At 36.1% G+C, this 18,808-nt stretch overlaps 5 non-coding genes across 5 annotated transcripts; all 5 read right to left on the bottom strand.

Moving 5' to 3' along the window:
• Positions 1 to 1,576: 1,576 nt before the first annotated feature.
• Trnaq-uug (transfer RNA glutamine (anticodon UUG)) lies at positions 1,577 to 1,648 on the bottom strand. The gene has a single exon. It is a non-coding gene; the product is annotated as a tRNA-Gln (tRNA).
• Positions 1,649 to 6,264: 4,616 nt separating this feature from the next.
• Positions 6,265 to 6,336, bottom strand: Trnaq-uug (transfer RNA glutamine (anticodon UUG)). Its single transcript has one exon. It is a non-coding gene; the product is annotated as a tRNA-Gln (tRNA).
• A 1,154-nt stretch (positions 6,337 to 7,490) lies between these two features.
• On the bottom strand, positions 7,491 to 7,562 carry Trnaq-cug (transfer RNA glutamine (anticodon CUG)). The gene has a single exon. It is a non-coding gene; the product is annotated as a tRNA-Gln (tRNA).
• Positions 7,563 to 14,357: 6,795 nt separating this feature from the next.
• On the bottom strand, positions 14,358 to 14,429 carry Trnaq-uug (transfer RNA glutamine (anticodon UUG)). The gene has a single exon. It is a non-coding gene; the product is annotated as a tRNA-Gln (tRNA).
• A 1,142-nt stretch (positions 14,430 to 15,571) lies between these two features.
• Positions 15,572 to 15,643, bottom strand: Trnaq-cug (transfer RNA glutamine (anticodon CUG)). Its single transcript has one exon. It is a non-coding gene; the product is annotated as a tRNA-Gln (tRNA).
• Positions 15,644 to 18,808: the final 3,165 nt, after the last annotated feature.

The following is an 18,808-nucleotide window of genomic DNA, read 5'->3' as shown; positions in this document are numbered from 1 at the left end:
ATGATATAGTATGTTTTTCCCGAGATTTTAAAGTTCTAAATATGTCATCATTTAACCATCAAGGCGATATTTCTTCTATATTCCTGTCTACGTGAAAACCTCAGAGTCTGGGACTCTGTCTTGAAATCATATCCAGATGAGTTTCTTTAGGAAGCCCATTGAAAATGACATTATTTTATTGATGGAATTTAAGTCCTTTTACCGTCTTGAGTTTGGAACACTCATTACTAAAATTCGCACCTGACTCTTTGGTGCGGAATTGAAAGCACATGTTTCAAACACATACTGGTCCAGAAAATGCCGCGGCTCATATCCTTTCATCTGCACAAAAGCTGACATCCAGATTTCATCTATACCGATAAATATAGGTTTCATCTATACTTATAAATGTAGGTTTGATTATGAGCACTCACAATCTTTAAGTTGTTGAATTTTAAATATCATGGTGTTTACATAGGTTTACTATGGGAACTGAATTAGTACCGTGAGTTTTGTGGACTGAACACATTTGCTCGTGAGATGCCACAGGCCACTCTTGCTTTGGCAATTCTGGCATTTGTCTCATCATCGCTTTGGACTGCACGCGACTGCTACTGCCAAGACAGGTGATCTTGTCCACTGCCAGGTGGGTTTGGCCATTCACGGTGATGGTATCCTCTTGGTAACCAAAACAATAATTTCCTTTAACTTCGTCTTCGGCTGTAGTCTCCTCAGATTGAAAAACAATCCGGCCCACCGGCATCTGATATCGATATCATTGTCCTTACAGTATGGAGCGCTGGGCGATATCGGTACCGTAATGGCAAAAGATCACGTGATAACCAGCAGGCCGCGCCTTTTAAATTCTCAATTTCGAGGTCAATCCTATTGATCACACCTTGGAATATATGCCGATAACTGCAGTCGGATCACCTCACCTGTTTGCGAAAGAAGGATTGTCCGAAAAATTGCGAATGCATCTAACTACTTTTTCATTCGTAAGCTCTAGGTCAATCGTACAGTCATTATCTTCGTAGAAACTGTCGAGGTAGTCCGAATAGATCAGGGTTTATTTGTTGTTTCGGAGACATTTTCAGCGAACAAAATTAAACATTTTTTGTAAATTACTGCGAAGACTTGAAAAATCCGAGGAAATATGGAAAGGTCGTTGAAAAATCCAATGACGTATGGTGAGGTCGTTGAAAAATCCAAGGGCGTACGGAAATTTCTTTGAAAAATCCAAGGGCTATGGAAAGGTCTATATATGTATGAACAAACAACCATGTACAGCGATTAACTGACACTTACATAGAGACAGAGCTGATGATCCTCCGACAATATGAAGAAATTGTCATACTTCATTTTAGCATCGAGCTTGTTTTATTTTTAATTTGTAACTCAACAATTGTGACAATTTATTCATACTTTGTTGAACTAACCGGTTTTCAAACTATGTTGTATGACGAAATAGACACACATAGGGATCATATTCGCTTCAATTTGCATACACCCACCTCATCTTTCGCATTAGGATTTACAAAAATAAAATAAAGTCTTTAAATTAATGTAAATAAGAAAGAACTTAAAATAATATTCAAGGTTCCACCGAGATTTGAACTCGGATCGCTGGATTCAAAGTCCAGAGTGCTAACCATTACACCATGGAACCATTGTAGCATGTGTCGACAAGACACTTGTAAAAAGTGTCTCCACTGTTCTAGGCCAAGTTCTGACAGCGGCCATTTAGGGGCCATGTTCTGATGACTTATGTTATTAGCAAAATCGCTAATTTTACCAGCCAACCAGATGAAGTCTTACACCTTCGCGTTTCGGAGACTGTGCGGTGTGCTAAAGATCGTCGGGGTGGGCCGAAAGATTGGAAATTTAAAATTTCTGAAAGCTGCATTTCCATTGGCTAATTCCAAAATTAGTAGAATATGACCTCTTAGAGGTCGCTCTCAGATCTTCACGTGAGACAGAGGAGATTTGAATTTAATCAGATTGCCCCAGGCTTGTATCTATCAGTGTACATAGTTGCCTTATCTTATGTATACAGGAAGTGTAACTATGCAGTGGGAACACGTCACGAGTTGTAATTATATTGACACCAAATATGAAAAGAACTGTAACCCGACTGGGAATATTCTTATTCAATTTTTAGAAGGCAAATGAAGTACCTTTGTTGTTTAAGGTATAAAGTACATTCTGATTAACTTTTGTAAAAGAAACATCAAAGAAAACGCTGAATGTGGCTCTAAATTAACTGATTATGATAATGGTATCGATCCACATCTGAGAAGTGTAGATACATGTTCATTATTAGAATTTAGATAAAATTAAACAATGTTACATGTAACTGAGAGATGTGAGTCTTTAGTGTAGTTTCCCAATTTCACCCAGTAATACATACTAATCATCTGTAAACAATATTCTCTTATACATAGTTTTTTATATTTCTTCTATGAAATCCACTAGTAGTACGGAAAAGGGTCTTTTGTCTCATTCAATAACCTATGGGTCCCCGGACACCCATTCTGGCCTCTAACCCTTTGATAAGCTATCCACCACGCGACATATAGATGTTTGGATACTTTTTCTTGATTTTTCTATGACGTCCATATGGCTTTTCGGATGTCTTCCCTGCTCTCATACGTAGAACCCTTGAGTTGGATCTGTATTCAATATATACACTGTACAAAAATGCTCACTTTTCGGAGAATTTATTTTGCGGGCAATAAAATAAGTTCCTTGCTCTTGCTATGAGCAAAAACCCATGAAAATGTTTATATTTTATTTGCTAATTAGTTATATCTGATACATTGACCCTCACAAAACTATTTTATTTATGAACCTGAGATGAAATTCTACATTTGGCCTCTTTCCCTAATGTAATTGTGCCTTCGAACAATGGACAAGGTATATTCCATAATTTAAATGTCTTAATCACTCAGCAAAGAGAGAGAGAGAGAGAGAGAGAGAGATTCACAAGTAAGTTAGTTTCTTCACAGAATAATAGAAACCACTAGCCAATTTCTGACTGCAGTTGTAAGATATCTGAGCAGAAAGTAACAGCTACTTTATAAGTATGCAAGTCAGTTTAATGTGAGTTATAGGCAACCAAGTAGTATTCCTCAGAGAAGACACAAGTCTCGGTTTTAAAAATTAAAGCCACACAAGTACCAGTTTATTACTTTGTGAAAAATGGGTTCATTATGAGAAAATGGCGGCAACCGATGCACCTGCTGGTGAAAGTGTTGTTCCGAAGGCATATGGACAGGACATGCATAGTATAGCCCATAAAACCCCTTAAGCTGGTCATTTGGTGTCAGTAAGACTTATCACAAGATCCTGAATCGTTTTTATTTGCTGAAAATTAAAGTGATGTTTTGAAGTACCTTAGCTCATCTTACACTTGTCAAATGGTAGGAAATCCCAATCAGAAGATATCTAAGGCACATCTGCAACCTATTCCTGCATTTGACCATTTGACAAGCCATCTAATAGAAAAATGGTAGACTCTCGGTTCTTTACCTAACACAAAGTCAAGCAAGCAACACTTGTTGACCATAATGTATGCGCCCTCAAGCTTTTCATAGCCAATTCCTTTAAAGAATATTAAAGCAAAACGTGTTCTAAAAGTTTAGGCAATGTTTTAACACTTGTTTGCCTCCCCAAATCTGTCAGCAAATTTTATGTTTGATTATTTCCAACAACGTATGCAGGAAGTAGACATTCAATAGTTTAATTTTTCTATCTGTCACCCTGAAAGTAATGGGGCTAGCTCAAGACTGTCCGAAAACTCTCTCACCTACCCAGGATACATGTATACCAATATATTGAATCAAACCTTATAAAAGACAGTGATCAGTAAAATCCTGGATTGTATAATTATCGAGTAAGATCAGGAGAGTTTTTTAAAATATATAGTGTATCCCATATTGGTAATTATCACCAAATAAAAGACGCCATGACTACCCTAGGACAGCAAAAGACTGTCCCAAAACACCCTCAACTACCCATGATACATGTAGGCGATTAAATAGAACAAAACCAAATGAAAAGACAGCGATCTGTAAAATTCTACCCTGTATAATTATCGAGCAAGATCATTAGAGTTTATTCTTTTGTTGATACTTGCTGAAGACCGTCCCAAAACACACTCATCGACAGCAACATTCATATTTCAAAATATCTTTAAAGCTTCTTTCTTAAGTCTTTAATATGACAAAGAGCAGCTGAATAATTACATCCTAAGGGTCCTATCTTTATATTTGCAAAATTCTTGAACCAAATTATTAATTTTAATTGGTTTGATAATGGCAAGAATTACAAAAAAATAAAAGTAAAATCTCCTGTAAAATCTTTTGTCTCTGATTATTTTCAGTTTTAGAGACAAATGTTTTAATGGATGCAAAGTAGTTTTAAAGCTTTTTTTGTTTTTGTTTTTTATATATATAAATACATTCAAAGGTTAAGGTTCCGTACATAAACAATGCAAATTAAGTATTTGAGAACAACTGTACACTAAATCTAATACTTCTAATCGCAAGTAAATACTTTTATCATGATACCAACATGATTTTCCACAGTTTGATTATTTGGGTTTTTTTTTGCGGCAAAATAACACCTGTAAGGAATGATTAATTGTTTTTAATGTCATTTTACCTATAAACTTTTTTATGTGCTATTGATGTTGATCTGAATTATTTTATTTTCGCGGGAGCTTATGTACAATATTATCACAGGAAAAGAAAGACGTCTGTGAGGTGCGTCAAAATGGGTGACGTACAATACAATCCTTATAACCAGGGTTCGTCCGATGAATACTCGTTAAGAAGATTACGAGGGAATATATCATTGTTATTTCTGATCCTTACTTTGCTAAAATAACTAATGTTTCCAAGTAATGAGAGATGACACTAAGAAGTAGATTTCTTAAACTTTGAAGGTAAATACTTCAGTGCGTCAAAACTGGGGTTGAAAAAGATGGACCACCCTGTTGTTGTGGATGCGTTTTTGTTTTCGTAAGGTGCTATAAATCGCTTAGATCTTCGAGAAAGCATATGGTTTTAGAGACGATTAAAACTGTGTTGCTAACGTACACCTTAAAAAAGGGGAGTGAAAGAGTTATCGACATAAAATGAATGCCGTAAAGGAAAAAAATTAGAAATTTAGAGAGACACGAGATGGACAACAAAGACGATACTGATAAAACTTAGTATTTACATTGTTGCAGGACCAAATCTGTATGAAAACAGCAGTTGGAATGATGTAATTGTAAAGTTCAAAAACAGAATATACAAAGTTTGTAGTAACTGACATTGCGTTTGTCATACGACAAACTACGGAATCAATTCAGTTGTCGGCAAATCGCAAGATACAATAACGCAGAAGGAAAGTAGATCGAAAAACTTGCAAGCAACCATTTACAGCTTGCATCAATGAAAATTAGAAAATTCTTGACTAGAATTATGAATGTAGCACTTGCAAGCAGTCATTTACAATAATGCAGAAGGAAAGTAGCACTTACAAACTGCCACGTACAATTTGCATCAATGAAAATACAATATACATTGATAGAATTATGAAAGTATCATTTGCAAGCAGCCATTTACAATAATGCATCATAGAAGATTAGGAAATACACGCATATAATTATTTCGGTAATCCCCCTCCATATATGCCTGCCATATTTCCGACAACGTGTGTGTCCGATTTAGATTTTTAACGTAGCTTTAAAATAAATTCAGTCATATCGCTACGATGCCTGCAATGTGGCAGTTTATAGTGATGTCTAGCACTGGGGCATCATGCTGCAGACATGTAGCATGATGTTCCACCCAGACACATTATCCTGACACCAGGCCGAACAGTCCTAAAACTAACCTCTTAATGCTGTGCGACTAGCGAGGCAGCTGTTAGTACCTTTTTTGTAAGTCTTTGGTATGATGTGGCCGGGGATCAAACCCACGATCTCCCGCATCCGAGGCGGGCGCTCTAACCACTAGGCCACTGGAGCGGTTCGACAACGCAAGCTTTCAATTTCTAGGTTATCCTTGTCCTTTGACGATAAGTGAACAATTAAGAAAACAAAGTCGTAATTACAAAATTTCTAAGTGCAAAAATCGTAATGTAGTTGAAGAGGATTTAGATAATATATAGTTGTAAGTACGAATTACTGAGTTGTAAGTAAGGGGCTGTAAGTCGCTTCTTCTTCTTCTGTACATTCGCCTCCTGTTCCACATGAAACTTTGAGAAAAGTATTTGAATAAAAATAAAAAACCTAGGTTCCACCGAGATTTGAACTCGGATTGCTGGATTCAAAGTCCAGAGTGCTAACCATTACACCATGGAACCTATAGGTTACAACGGGTCATCTTCTCAAAACTTATTAGTAGGTTGTAGTATATGCGTATTCTTTACTGTTTTGCTAAAACATGTGCATGAGGTAGTAGGAGCGAGGCGATAATACTCAATAGGAAGAGAGCTATTCCAGTATCCAATGGCAAGGACATGCGCAAACCGCAATATGTATGTGTGTGACGGGTTCGCACACACTGGCTGCTGAATGGAAAAGTAAAAATAAATATACACACATTTGGCAGGAAACGCTTTACAACGCAGGTTTGTTCTTTTCCTATCACCATCATATACGTGAATCAGAGGAATAATTTAGCGGTGAGTACCCTGTGGACACCAACTTTTGGTGTCCGCAATATAAAATGTTTCCATCAAGAAGGTTTATGCTTTGAATCCGTGTCCATAACGCATTAAATTGGAATACACAGAGAGAGAGAGAGAGAGAGAGAGAGAGAGAGAGAGAGAGAGAGAGAGAGAGAGAGAGAGAGAGAGAGAACAACTATAAAAGAAAAAGATCATATTTGTATAACAACAATGTGATCGTAAAGTGTACCTCTTAACACTTTGCACATTAGTGACATTTATAATAAATGTGTACGAATACAGTTTCTAAGGTATCGAGTGCTGGTCAGTATCAGTGTTGTCATGGTAGAGGTCACATTATAGAAAAGGGATTCGCTATTTAAAATCGATATCGACTAATATATGCATATATTGATAATGAAACACATATAGTGCAGTGTAATTGACTCCTCGCCTAGAAAAGTGAGAAAGAGGTAACGGTCCGCAGCCAATATCAAGACATAAAGGAAATGTGTTTACGTTGCGCAATTCTTTAATTGCAATTAATAAATCAAAGTCGAAATTACAAGATATCTTTGTTTTCAAATCGTAATGTAGTTGCAAAGAATTTGCCAGATTCCCCTTTTTAAGTGCGAATTATTGAATTGTCAGCAAGGAGCACTAGGTTGCAACTCTATTGCGAAACTAGATTCATATTTCGCACTAACCCATTTCCAAGCAATACTGTATGTCGTTAAATAGGTACATACAATGTATCCTCTCATACTCGCTTCTACTATTGTACATTTGTCTTCTGTTCGACATATAACTTTAAGAAAAGGTATTTTTAGGATTAAAAAGATAAACTTAGGTTCCACCGAGATTTGAACTCGGATTGCTGGATTCAGAGTCCAGAGTGCTAACCATTACACCATGGAACCTATCGATGATACAGGGTCATATTCCAAAAACATGTTAGGAGGTAGTAATATATCAGTATTATATCAGCTTACCGTTGGACTCCCTTGTGTTCATTTATATTACCGATAAGGTGCATTCATGTTGTCAGAGATTTCGTCTTACTTTATTGATAAAACGTTACACTCCTGTAATACACACAAACATACACACACACAGATGAATATGTATATGTATATATATATATATATATATATATATATATATATATATATATATATATATATATATATATATATATATATATATGAAAATAATAGAAGTGTATATGAAGATTAAAAGTGAAATGCCTAAAAGATTAGTACTATTACGTTCGAGTGGAATGTATGTTAAATTAGTAAGATACATTGAAATATCTTAAAGTGATTAAATAAAATGAAATTATGCTGGCTAATTTAAAATCAAGTTATAAAGTTCACTTATGACTATCAGGCTAAATTTAGGCAGATCAATACTCTATATATAAATAATGAATAGTATGTTTTTCCCGAGATTTTAAAGTTCTAAATATGTCATCATTTAACCATCAAGGCGATATTTCTTCTATATTCCTGTCTACGTGAAAACCTCAGAGTCTGGGACTCTGTCTTGAAATCATATCCAGATGAGTTTCTTTAGGAAGCCCATTGAAAATGACATTATTTTATTGATAGAATTTAAGTCCTTTTACCGTCTTGAGTTTGGAACACTCATTACTAAAATTCGCACCTGACTCTTTGGTGCGGAATTGAAAGCACATGTTTCAAACACATACTGGTCCAGAAAATGCCGCGGCTCATATCCTTTCATCTGCACAAAAGCTGACATCCAGATTTCATCTATACCGATAAATATAGGTTTCATCTATACTTATAAATGTAGGTTTGATTATGAGCACTCACAATCTTTAAGTTGTTGAATTTTAAATATCATGGTGTTTACATAGGTTTACTATGGGAACTGAATTAGTACCGTGAGTTTTGTGGACTGAACACATTTGCTCGTGAGATGCCACAGGCCACTCTTGCTTTGGCAATTCTGGCATTTGTCTCATCATCGCTTTGGACTGCACGCGACTGCTACTGCCAAGACAGGTGATCTTGTCCACTGCCAGGTGGGTTTGGCCATTCACGGTGATGGTATCCTCTTGGTAACCAAAACAATAATTTCCTTTAACTTCGTCTTCGGCTGTAGTCTCCTCAGATTGAAAAACAATCCGGCCCACCGGCATCTGATATCGATATCATTGTCCTTACAGTATGGAGCGCTGGGCGATATCGGTACCGTAATGGCAAAAGATCACGTGATAACCAGCAGGCCGCGCCTTTTAAATTCTCAATTTCGAGGTCAATCCTATTGATCACACCTTGGAATATATGCCGATAACTGCAGTCGGATCACCTCACCTGTTTGCGAAAGAAGGATTGTCCGAAAAATTGCGAATGCATCTAACTACTTTTTCATTCGTAAGCTCTAGGTCAATCGTACAGTCATTATCTTCGTAGAAACTGTCGAGGTAGTCCGAATAGATCAGGGTTTATTTGTTGTTTCGGAGACATTTTCAGCGAACAAAATTAAACATTTTTTGTAAATTACTGCGAAGACTTGAAAAATCCGAGGAAATATGGAAAGGTCGTTGAAAAATCCAATGACGTATGGTGAGGTCGTTGAAAAATCCAAGGGCGTACGGAAATTTCTTTGAAAAATCCAAGGGCTATGGAAAGGTCTATATATGTATGAACAAACAACCATGTACAGCGATTAACTGACACTTACATAGAGACAGAGCTGATGATCCTCCGACAATATGAAGAAATTGTCATACTTCATTTTAGCATCGAGCTTGTTTTATTTTTAATTTGTAACTCAACAATTGTGACAATTTATTCATACTTTGTTGAACTAACCGGTTTTCAAACTATGTTGTATGACGAAATAGACACACATAGGGATCATATTCGCTTCAATTTGCATACACCCACCTCATCTTTCGCATTAGGATTTACAAAAATAAAATAAAGTCTTTAAATTAATGTAAATAAGAAAGAACTTAAAATAATATTCAAGGTTCCACCGAGATTTGAACTCGGATCGCAGGATTCAAAGTCCAGAGTGCTAACCATTACACCATGGAACCATTGTAGCATGTGTCGACAAGACACTTGTAAAAAGTGTCTCCACTGTTCTAGGCCAAGTTCTGACAGCGGCCATTTAGGGGCCATGTTCTGATGACTTATGTTATTAGCAAAATCGCTAATTTTACCAGCCAACCAGATGAAGTCTTACACCTTCGCGTTTCGGAGACTGTGCGGTGTGCTAAAGATCGTCGTGGTGGGCCGAAAGATTGGAAATTTAAAATTTCTGAAAGCTGCATTTCCATTGGCTAATTCCAAAATTAGTAGAATATGACCTCTTAGAGGTCGCTCTCAGATCTTCACGTGAGACAGAGGAGATTTGAATTTAATCAGATTGCCCCAGGCTTGTATCTATCAGTGTACATAGTTGCCTTATCTTATGTATACAGGAAGTGTAACTATGCAGTGGGAACACGTCACGAGTTGTAATTATATTGACACTAAATATGAAAAGAACTGTAACCCGACTGGGAATATTCTTATTCAATTTTTAGAAGGCAAATGAAGTACCTTTGTTGTTTAAGGTATAAAGTACATTCTGATTAACTTTTGTAAAAGAAACATCAAAGAAAACGCTGAATGTGGCTCTAAATTAACTGATTATGATAATGGTATCGATCCACATCTGAGAAGTGTAGATACATGTTCATTATTAGAATTTAGATAAAATTAAACAATGTTACATGTAACTGAGAGATGTGAGTCTTTAGTGTAGTTTCCCAATTTCACCCAGTAATACATACTAATCATCTGTAAACAATATTCTCTTATACATAGTTTTTTATATTTCTTCTATGAAATCCACTAGTAGTACGGAAAAGGCTCTTTTGTCTCATTCAATAACCTATGGGTCCCCGGACACCCATTCTGGCCTCTAACCCTTTGATAAGCTATCCACCACGCGACATATAGATGTTTGGATACTTTTTCTTGATTTTTCTATGACGTCCATATGGCTTTTCGGATGTCTTCCCTGCTCTCATACGTAGAACCCTTGAGTTGGATCTGTATTCAATATATACACTGTACAAAAATGCTCACTTTTCGGAGAATTTATTTTGCGGGCAATAAAATAAGTTCCTTGCTCTTGCTATGAGCAAAAACCCATGAAAATGTTTATATTTTATTTGCTAATTAGTTATATCTGATACATTGACCCTCACAAAACTATTTTATTTATGAACCTGAGATGAAATTCTACATTTGGCCTCTTTCCCTAATGTAATTGTGCCTTCGAACAATGGACAAGGTATATTCCATAATTTAAATGTCTTAATCACTCAGCAAAGAGAGAGAGAGAGAGAGAGAGAGAGAGAGAGAGAGAGAGAGAGAGAGAGAGATTCACAAGTAAGTTAGTTTCTTCACAGAATAATAGAAACCACTAGCCAATTTCTGACTGCAGTTGTAAGATATCTGAGCAGAAAGTAACAGCTACTTTATAAGTATGCAAGTCCGTTTAATGTGAGTTATAGGCAACCAAGTAGTATTCCTCAGAGAAGACACAAGTCTCGGTTTTAAAAATTAAAGCCACACAAGTACCAGTTTATTACTTTGTGAAAAATGGGTTCATTATGAGAAAATGGCGGCAACCGATGCATCTGCTGGTGAAAGTGTTGTTCCGAAGGCATATGGACAGGACATGCATAGTATAGCCCATAAAACCCCTTAAGCTGGTCATTTGGTGTCAGTAAGACTTATCACAAGATCCTGAATCGTTTTTATTTGCTGAAAATTAAAGTGATGTTTTGAAGTACCTTAGCTCATCTTACACTTGTCAAATGGTAGGAAATCCCAATCAGAAGATATCTAAGGCACATCTGCAACCTATTCCTGCATTTGACCATTTGACAAGCCATCTAATAGAAAAATAGTAGACTCTCGGTTCTTTACCTAACACAAAGTCAAGCAAGCAACACTTGTTGACCATAATGTATGCGTCCTCAAGCTTTTCATAGCCAATTCCTTTAAAGAATATTAAAGCAAAACGTGTTCTAAAAGTTTAGGCAATGTTTTAACACTTGTTTGCCTCCCCAAATCTGTCAGCAAATTTTATGTTTGATTATTTCCAACAACGTATGCAGGAAGTAGACATTCAATAGTTTAATTTTTCTATCTGTCACCCTGAAAGTAATGGGGCTAGCTCAAGACTGTCCGAAAACTCTCTCACCTACCCAGGATACATGTATACCATTATATTGAATCAAACCTTATAAAAGACAGTGATCAGTAAAATCCTGGATTGTATAATTATCGAGTAAGATCAGGAGAGTTTTTTAAAATATATAGTGTATCCCATATTGGTAATTATCACCAAATAAAAGACGCCATGACTACCCTAGGACAGCAAAAGACTGTCCCAAAACACCCTCAACTACCCATGATACATGTAGGCGATTAAATAGAACAAAACCAAATGAAAAGACAGCGATCTGTAAAATTCTACCCTGTATAATTATCGAGCAAGATCATTAGAGTTTATTCTTTTGTTGATACTTGCCGAAGACCATCCCAAAACACACTCATCGACAGCAACATTCATATTACAAAATATCTTTAAAGCTTCTTTCTTAAGTCTTTAATATGACAAAGAGCAGCTGAATAATTACATCCTAAGGGTCCTATCTTTATATTTGCAAAATTCTTGAACCAAATTATTAATTTTAATTGGTTTGATAATGGCAAGAATTACAAAAAAATAAAAGTAAAATCTCCTGTAAAATCTTTTGTCTCTGATTATTTTCAGTTTTAGAGACAAATGTTTTAATGGATGCAAAGTAGTTTTAAAGCTTTTTTTGTTTTTGTTTTTTATATATATAAATACATTCAAAGGTTAAGGTTCCGTACATAAACAATGCAAATTAAGTATTTGAGAACAACTGTACACTAAATCTAATACTTCTAATCGCAAGTAAATACTTTTATCATGATACCAACATGATTTTCCACAGTTTGATTATTTGGGGTTTTTTTTGCGGCAAAATAACACCTGTAAGGAATGATTAATTGTTTTTAATGTCATTTTACCTATAAACTTTTTTATGTGCTATTGATGTTGATCTGAATTATTTTATTTTCGCGGGAGCTTATGTACAATATTATCACAGGAAAAGAAAGACGTCTGTGAGGTGCGTCAAAATGGGTGACGTACAATACAATCCTTACAACCAGGGTTCGTCCGATGAATACTCGTTAAGAAGATTACGAGGGAATATATCATTGTTATTTCTGATCCTTACTTTGCTAAAATAACTAATGTTTCCAAGTAATGAGAGATGACACTAAGAAGTAGATTTCTTAAACTTTGAAGGTAAATACTTCAGTGCGTCAAAACTGGGGTTGAAAAAGATGGACCACCCTGTTGTTGTGGATGCGTTTTTGTTTTCGTAAGGTGCTATAAATCGCTTAGATCTTCGAGAAAGCATATGGTTTTAGAGACGATTAAAACTGTGTTGCTAACGTACACCTTAAAAAAGGGGAGTGAAAGAGTTATCGACATAAAATGAATGCCGTAAAGGAAAAAAATTAGAAATTTAGAGAGACACGAGATGGACAACAAAGACGATACTGATAAAACTTAGTATTTACATTGTTGCAGGACCAAATCTGTATGAAAACAGCAGTTGGAATGATGTAATTGTAAAGTTCAAAAACAGAATATACAAAGTTTGTAGTAACTGACATTGCGTTTGTCATACGACAAACTACGGAATCAATTCAGTTGTCGGCAAATCGCAAGATACAATAACGCAGAAGGAAAGTAGATCGAAAAACTTGCAAGCAACCATTTACAGCTTGCATCAATGAAAATTAGAAAATTCTTGACTAGAATTATGAATGTAGCACTTGCAAGCAGTCATTTACAATAATGCAGAAGGAAAGTAGCACTTACAAACTGCCACGTACAATTTGCATCAATGAAAATACAATATACATTGATAGAATTATGAAAGTATCATTTGCAAGCAGCCATTTACAATAATGCATCATAGAAGATTAGGAAATACACGCATATAATTATTTCGGTAATCCCCCTCCATATATGCCTGCCATATTTCCGACAACGTGTGTGTCCGATTTAGATTTTTAACGTAGCTTTAAAATAAATTCAGTCATATCGCTACGATGCCTGCAATGTGGCAGTTTATAGTGATGTCTAGCACTGGGGCATCATGCTGCAGACATGTAGCATGATGTTCCACCCAGACACATTATCCTGACACCAGGCCGAACAGTCCTAAAACTAACCTCTTAATGCTGTGCGACTAGCGAGGCAGCTGTTAGTACCTTTTTTGTAAGTCTTTGGTATGATGTGGCCGGGGATCAAACCCACGATCTCCCGCATCCGAGGCGGGCGCTCTAACCACTAGGCCACTGGAGCGGTTCGACAACGCAAGCTTTCAATTTCTAGGTTATCCTTGTCCTTTGACGATAAGTGAACAATTAAGAAAACAAAGTCGTAATTACAAAATTTCTAAGTGCAAAAATCGTAATGTAGTTGAAGAGGATTTAGATAATATATAGTTGTAAGTACGAATTACTGAGTTGTAAGTAAGGGGCTGTAAGTCGCTTCTTCTTCTTCTGTACATTCGCCTCCTGTTCCACATGAAACTTTGAGAAAAGTATTTGAATAAAAATAAAAAACCTAGGTTCCACCGAGATTTGAACTCGGATTGCTGGATTCAAAGTCCAGAGTGCTAACCATTACACCATGGAACCTATAGGTTACAACGGGTCATCTTCTCAAAACTTATTAGTAGGTTGTAGTATATGCGTATTCTTTACTGTTTTGCTAAAACATGTGCATGAGGTAGTAGGAGCGAGGCGATAATACTCAATAGGAAGAGAGCTATTCCAGTATCCAATGGCAAGGACATGCGCAAACCGCAATATGTATGTGTGTGACGGGTTCGCACACACTGGCTGCTGAATGGAAAAGTAAAAATAAATATACACACATTTGGCGGGAAACGCTTTACAACGCAGGTTTGTTCTTTTCCTATCACCATCATATACGTGAATCAGAGGAATAATTTAGCGGTGAGTACCCTGTGGACACCAACTTTTGGTGTCCGCAATATAAAATGTTTCCATCAAGAAGGTTTATGCTTTGAATCCGTGTCCATAACGCATTAAATTGGAATACACAGAGAGAGAGAGAGAGAGAGAGAGAGAGAGAGAGAGAGAGAGAGAGAGAGAGAGAGAACAACTATAAAAGAAAAAGATCATATTTGTATAACAACAATGTGATCGTAAAGTGTACCTCTTAACACTTTGCACATTAGTGACATTTATAATAAATGTGTACGAATACAGTTTCTAAGGTATCGAGTGCTGGTCAGTATCAGTGTTGTCATGGTAGAGGTCACATTATAGAAAAGGGATTCGCTATTTAAAATCGATATCGACTAATATATGCATATATTGATAATGAAACACATATAGTGCAGTGTAATTGACTCCTCGCCTAGAAAAGTGAGAAAGAGGTAACGGTCCGCAGCCAATATCAAGACATAAAGGAAATGTGTTTACGTTGCGCAATTCTTTAATTGCAATTAATAAATCAAAGTCGAAATTACAAGATATCTTTGTTTTCAAATCGTAATGTAGTTGCAAAGAATTTGCCAGATTGCCCTTTTTAAGTGCGAATTATTGAATTGTCAGCAAGGAGCACTAGGTTGCAACTCTATTGCGAAACTAGATTCATATTTCGCACTAACCCATTTCCAAGCAATACTGTATGTCGTTAAATAGGTACATACAATGTATCCTCTCATACTCGCTTCTACTATTGTACATTTGTCTTCTGTTCGACATATAACTTTAAGAAAAGGTATTTTTAGGATTAAAAAGATAAACTTAGGTTCCACCGAGATTTGAACTCGGATTGCTGGATTCAGAGTCCAGAGTGCTAACCATTACACCATGGAACCTATCGATGATACAGGGTCATATTCCAAAAACATGTTAGGAGGTAGTAATATATCAGTATTATATCAGCTTACCGTTGGACTCCCTTGTGTTCATTTATATTACCGATAAGGTGCATTCATGTTGTCAGAGATTTCGTCTTACTTTATTGATAAAACGTTACACTCCTGTAATACACACAAACATACACACACACACAGATGAATATGTATATGTATATATATATATATATATATATATATATATATATATATATATATATATATATATATATATATATATATATATATATATATATATATATATATATATATATATGAAAATAATAGAAGTGTATATGAAGATTAAAAGTGAAATGCCTAAAAGATTAGTACTGTTACGTTCGAGTGGAATGTATGTTAAATTAGTAAGATACATTGAAATATCTTAAAGTGATTAAATAAAATGAAATTATGCTGGCTAATTTAAAATCAAGTTATAAAGTTCACTTATGACTATCAGGCTAAATTTAGGCAGATCAATACTCTATATATAAATAATGATATAGTATGTTTTTCCCGAGATTTTAAAGTTCTAAATATGTCATCATTTAACCATCAAGGCGATATTTCTTCTATATTCCTGTCTACGTGAAAACCTCAGAGTCTGGGACTCTGTCTTGAAATCATATCCAGATGAGTTTCTTTAGGAAGCCCATTGAAAATGACATTATTTTATTGATAGAATTTAAGTCCTTTTACCGTCTTGAGTTTGGAACACTCATTACTAAAATTCGCACCTGACTCTTTGGTGCGGAATTGAAAGCACATGTTTCAAACACATACTGGTCCAGAAAATGCCGCGGCTCATATCCTTTCATCTGCACAAAAGCTGACATCCAGATTTCATCTATACCGATAAATATAGGTTTCATCTATACTTATAAATGTAGGTTTGATTATGAGCACTCACAATCTTTAAGTTGTTGAATTTTAAATATCATGGTGTTTACATAGGTTTACTATGGGAACTGAATTAGTACCGTGAGTTTTGTGGACTGAACACATTTGCTCGTGAGATGCCACAGGCCACTCTTGCTTTGGCAATTCTGGCATTTGTCTCATCATCGCTTTGGACTGCACGCGACTGCTACTGCCAAGACAGGTGATCTTGTCCACTGCCAGGTGGGTTTGGCCATTCACGGTGATGGTATCCTCTTGGTAACCAAAACAATAATTTCCTTTAACTTCGTCTTCGGCTTTAGTCTCCTCAGATTGAAAAACAATCCGGCCCACCGGCATCTGATATCGATATCATTGTCCTTACAGTATGGAGCGCTGGGCGATATCGGTACCGTAATGGCAAAAGATCACGTGATAACCAGCAGGCCGCGCCTTTTAAATTCTCAATTTCGAGGTCAATCCTATTGATCACACCTTGGAATATATGCCGATAACTGCAGTCGGATCACCTCAACTGTTTGCGAAAGAAGGATTGTCCGAAAAATTGCGAATGCATCTAACTACTTTTTCATTCGTAAGCTCTAGGTCAATCGTACAGTCATTATCTTCGTAGAAACTGTCGAGGTAGTCCGAATAGATCAGGGTTTATTTGTTGTTTCGGAGACATTTTCAGCGAACAAAATTAAACATTTTTTGTAAATTACTGCGAAGACTTGAAAAATCCGAGGAAATATGGAAAGGTCGTTGAAAAATCCAATGACGTATGGTGAGGTCGTTGAAAAATCCAAGGGCGTACGGAAATTTCTTTGAAAAATCCAAGGGCTATGGAAAGGTCTATATATGTATGAACAAACAACCATGTACAGCGATTAACTGACACTTACATAGAGACAGAGCTGATGATCCTCCGACAATATGAAGAAATTGTCATACTTCATTTTAGCATCGAGCTTGTTTTATTTTTAATTTGTAACTCAACAATTGTGACAATTTATTCATACTTTGTTGAACTAACCGGTTTTCAAACTATGTTGTATGACGAAATAGACACACATAGGGATCATATTCGCTTCAATTTGCATACACCCACCTCATCTTTCGCATTAGGATTTACAAAAATAAAATAAAGTCTTTAAATTAATGTAAATAAGAAAGAACTTAAAATAATATTCAAGGTTCCACCGAGATTTGAACTCGGATCGCAGGATTCAAAGTCCAGAGTGCTAACCATTACACCATGGAACCATTGTAGCATGTGTCGACAAGACACTTGTAAAAAGTGTCTCCACTGTTCTAGGCCAAGTTCTGACAGCGGCCATTTAGGGGCCATGTTCTGATGACTTATGTTATTAGCAAAATCGCTAATTTTACCAGCCAACCAGATGAAGTCTTACACCTTCGCGTTTCGGAGACTGTGCGGTGTGCTAAAGATCGTCGTGGTGGGCCGAAAGATTGGAAATTTAAAATTTCTGAAAGCTGCATTTCCATTGGCTAATTCCAAAATTAGTAGAATATGACCTCTTAGAGGTCGCTCTCAGATCTTCACGTGAGACAGAGGAGATTTGAATTTAATCAGATTGCCCCAGGCTTGTATCTATCAGTGTACATAGTTGCCTTATCTTATGTATACAGGAAGTGTAACTATGCAGTGGGAACACGTCACGAGTTGTAATTATATTGACACTAAATATGAAAAGAACTGTAACCCGACTGGGAATATTCTTATTCAATTTTTAGAAGGCAAATGAAGTACCTTTGTTGTTTAAGGTATAAAGTACATTCTGATTAACTTTTGTAAAAGAAACATCAAAGAAAACGCTGAATGTGGCTCTAAATTAACTGATTATGATAATGGTATCGATCCACATCTGAGAAGTGTAGATACATGTTCATTATTAGAATTTAGATAAAATTAAACAATGTTACATGTAACTGAGAGATGTGAGTCTTTAGTGTAGTTTCCCAATTTCACCCAGTAATACATACTAATCATCTGTAAACAATATTCTCTTATACATAGTTTTTTATATTTCTTCTATGAAATCCACTAGTAGTACGGAAAAGGGTCTTTTGTCTCATTCAATAACCTATGGGTCCCCGGACACCCATTCTGGCCTCTAACCCTTTGATAAGCTATCTACCACGCGACATATAGATGTTTGGATACTTTTTCTTGATTTTTCTATGACGTCCATATGGCTTTTCGGATGTCTTCCCTGCTCTCAT

This window comes from Sinohyriopsis cumingii, chromosome 17, assembly GCF_028554795.1.
Source record: "Sinohyriopsis cumingii isolate HCF-2022 chromosome 17, ASM2855479v2, whole genome shotgun sequence".
NCBI classification, from domain to species: Eukaryota; Metazoa; Mollusca; class Bivalvia; order Unionida; family Unionidae; genus Sinohyriopsis; species Sinohyriopsis cumingii.
Note: the sequence above shows the minus strand (reverse complement) of the source record. Positions and strands in the feature narration are given on the sequence as shown.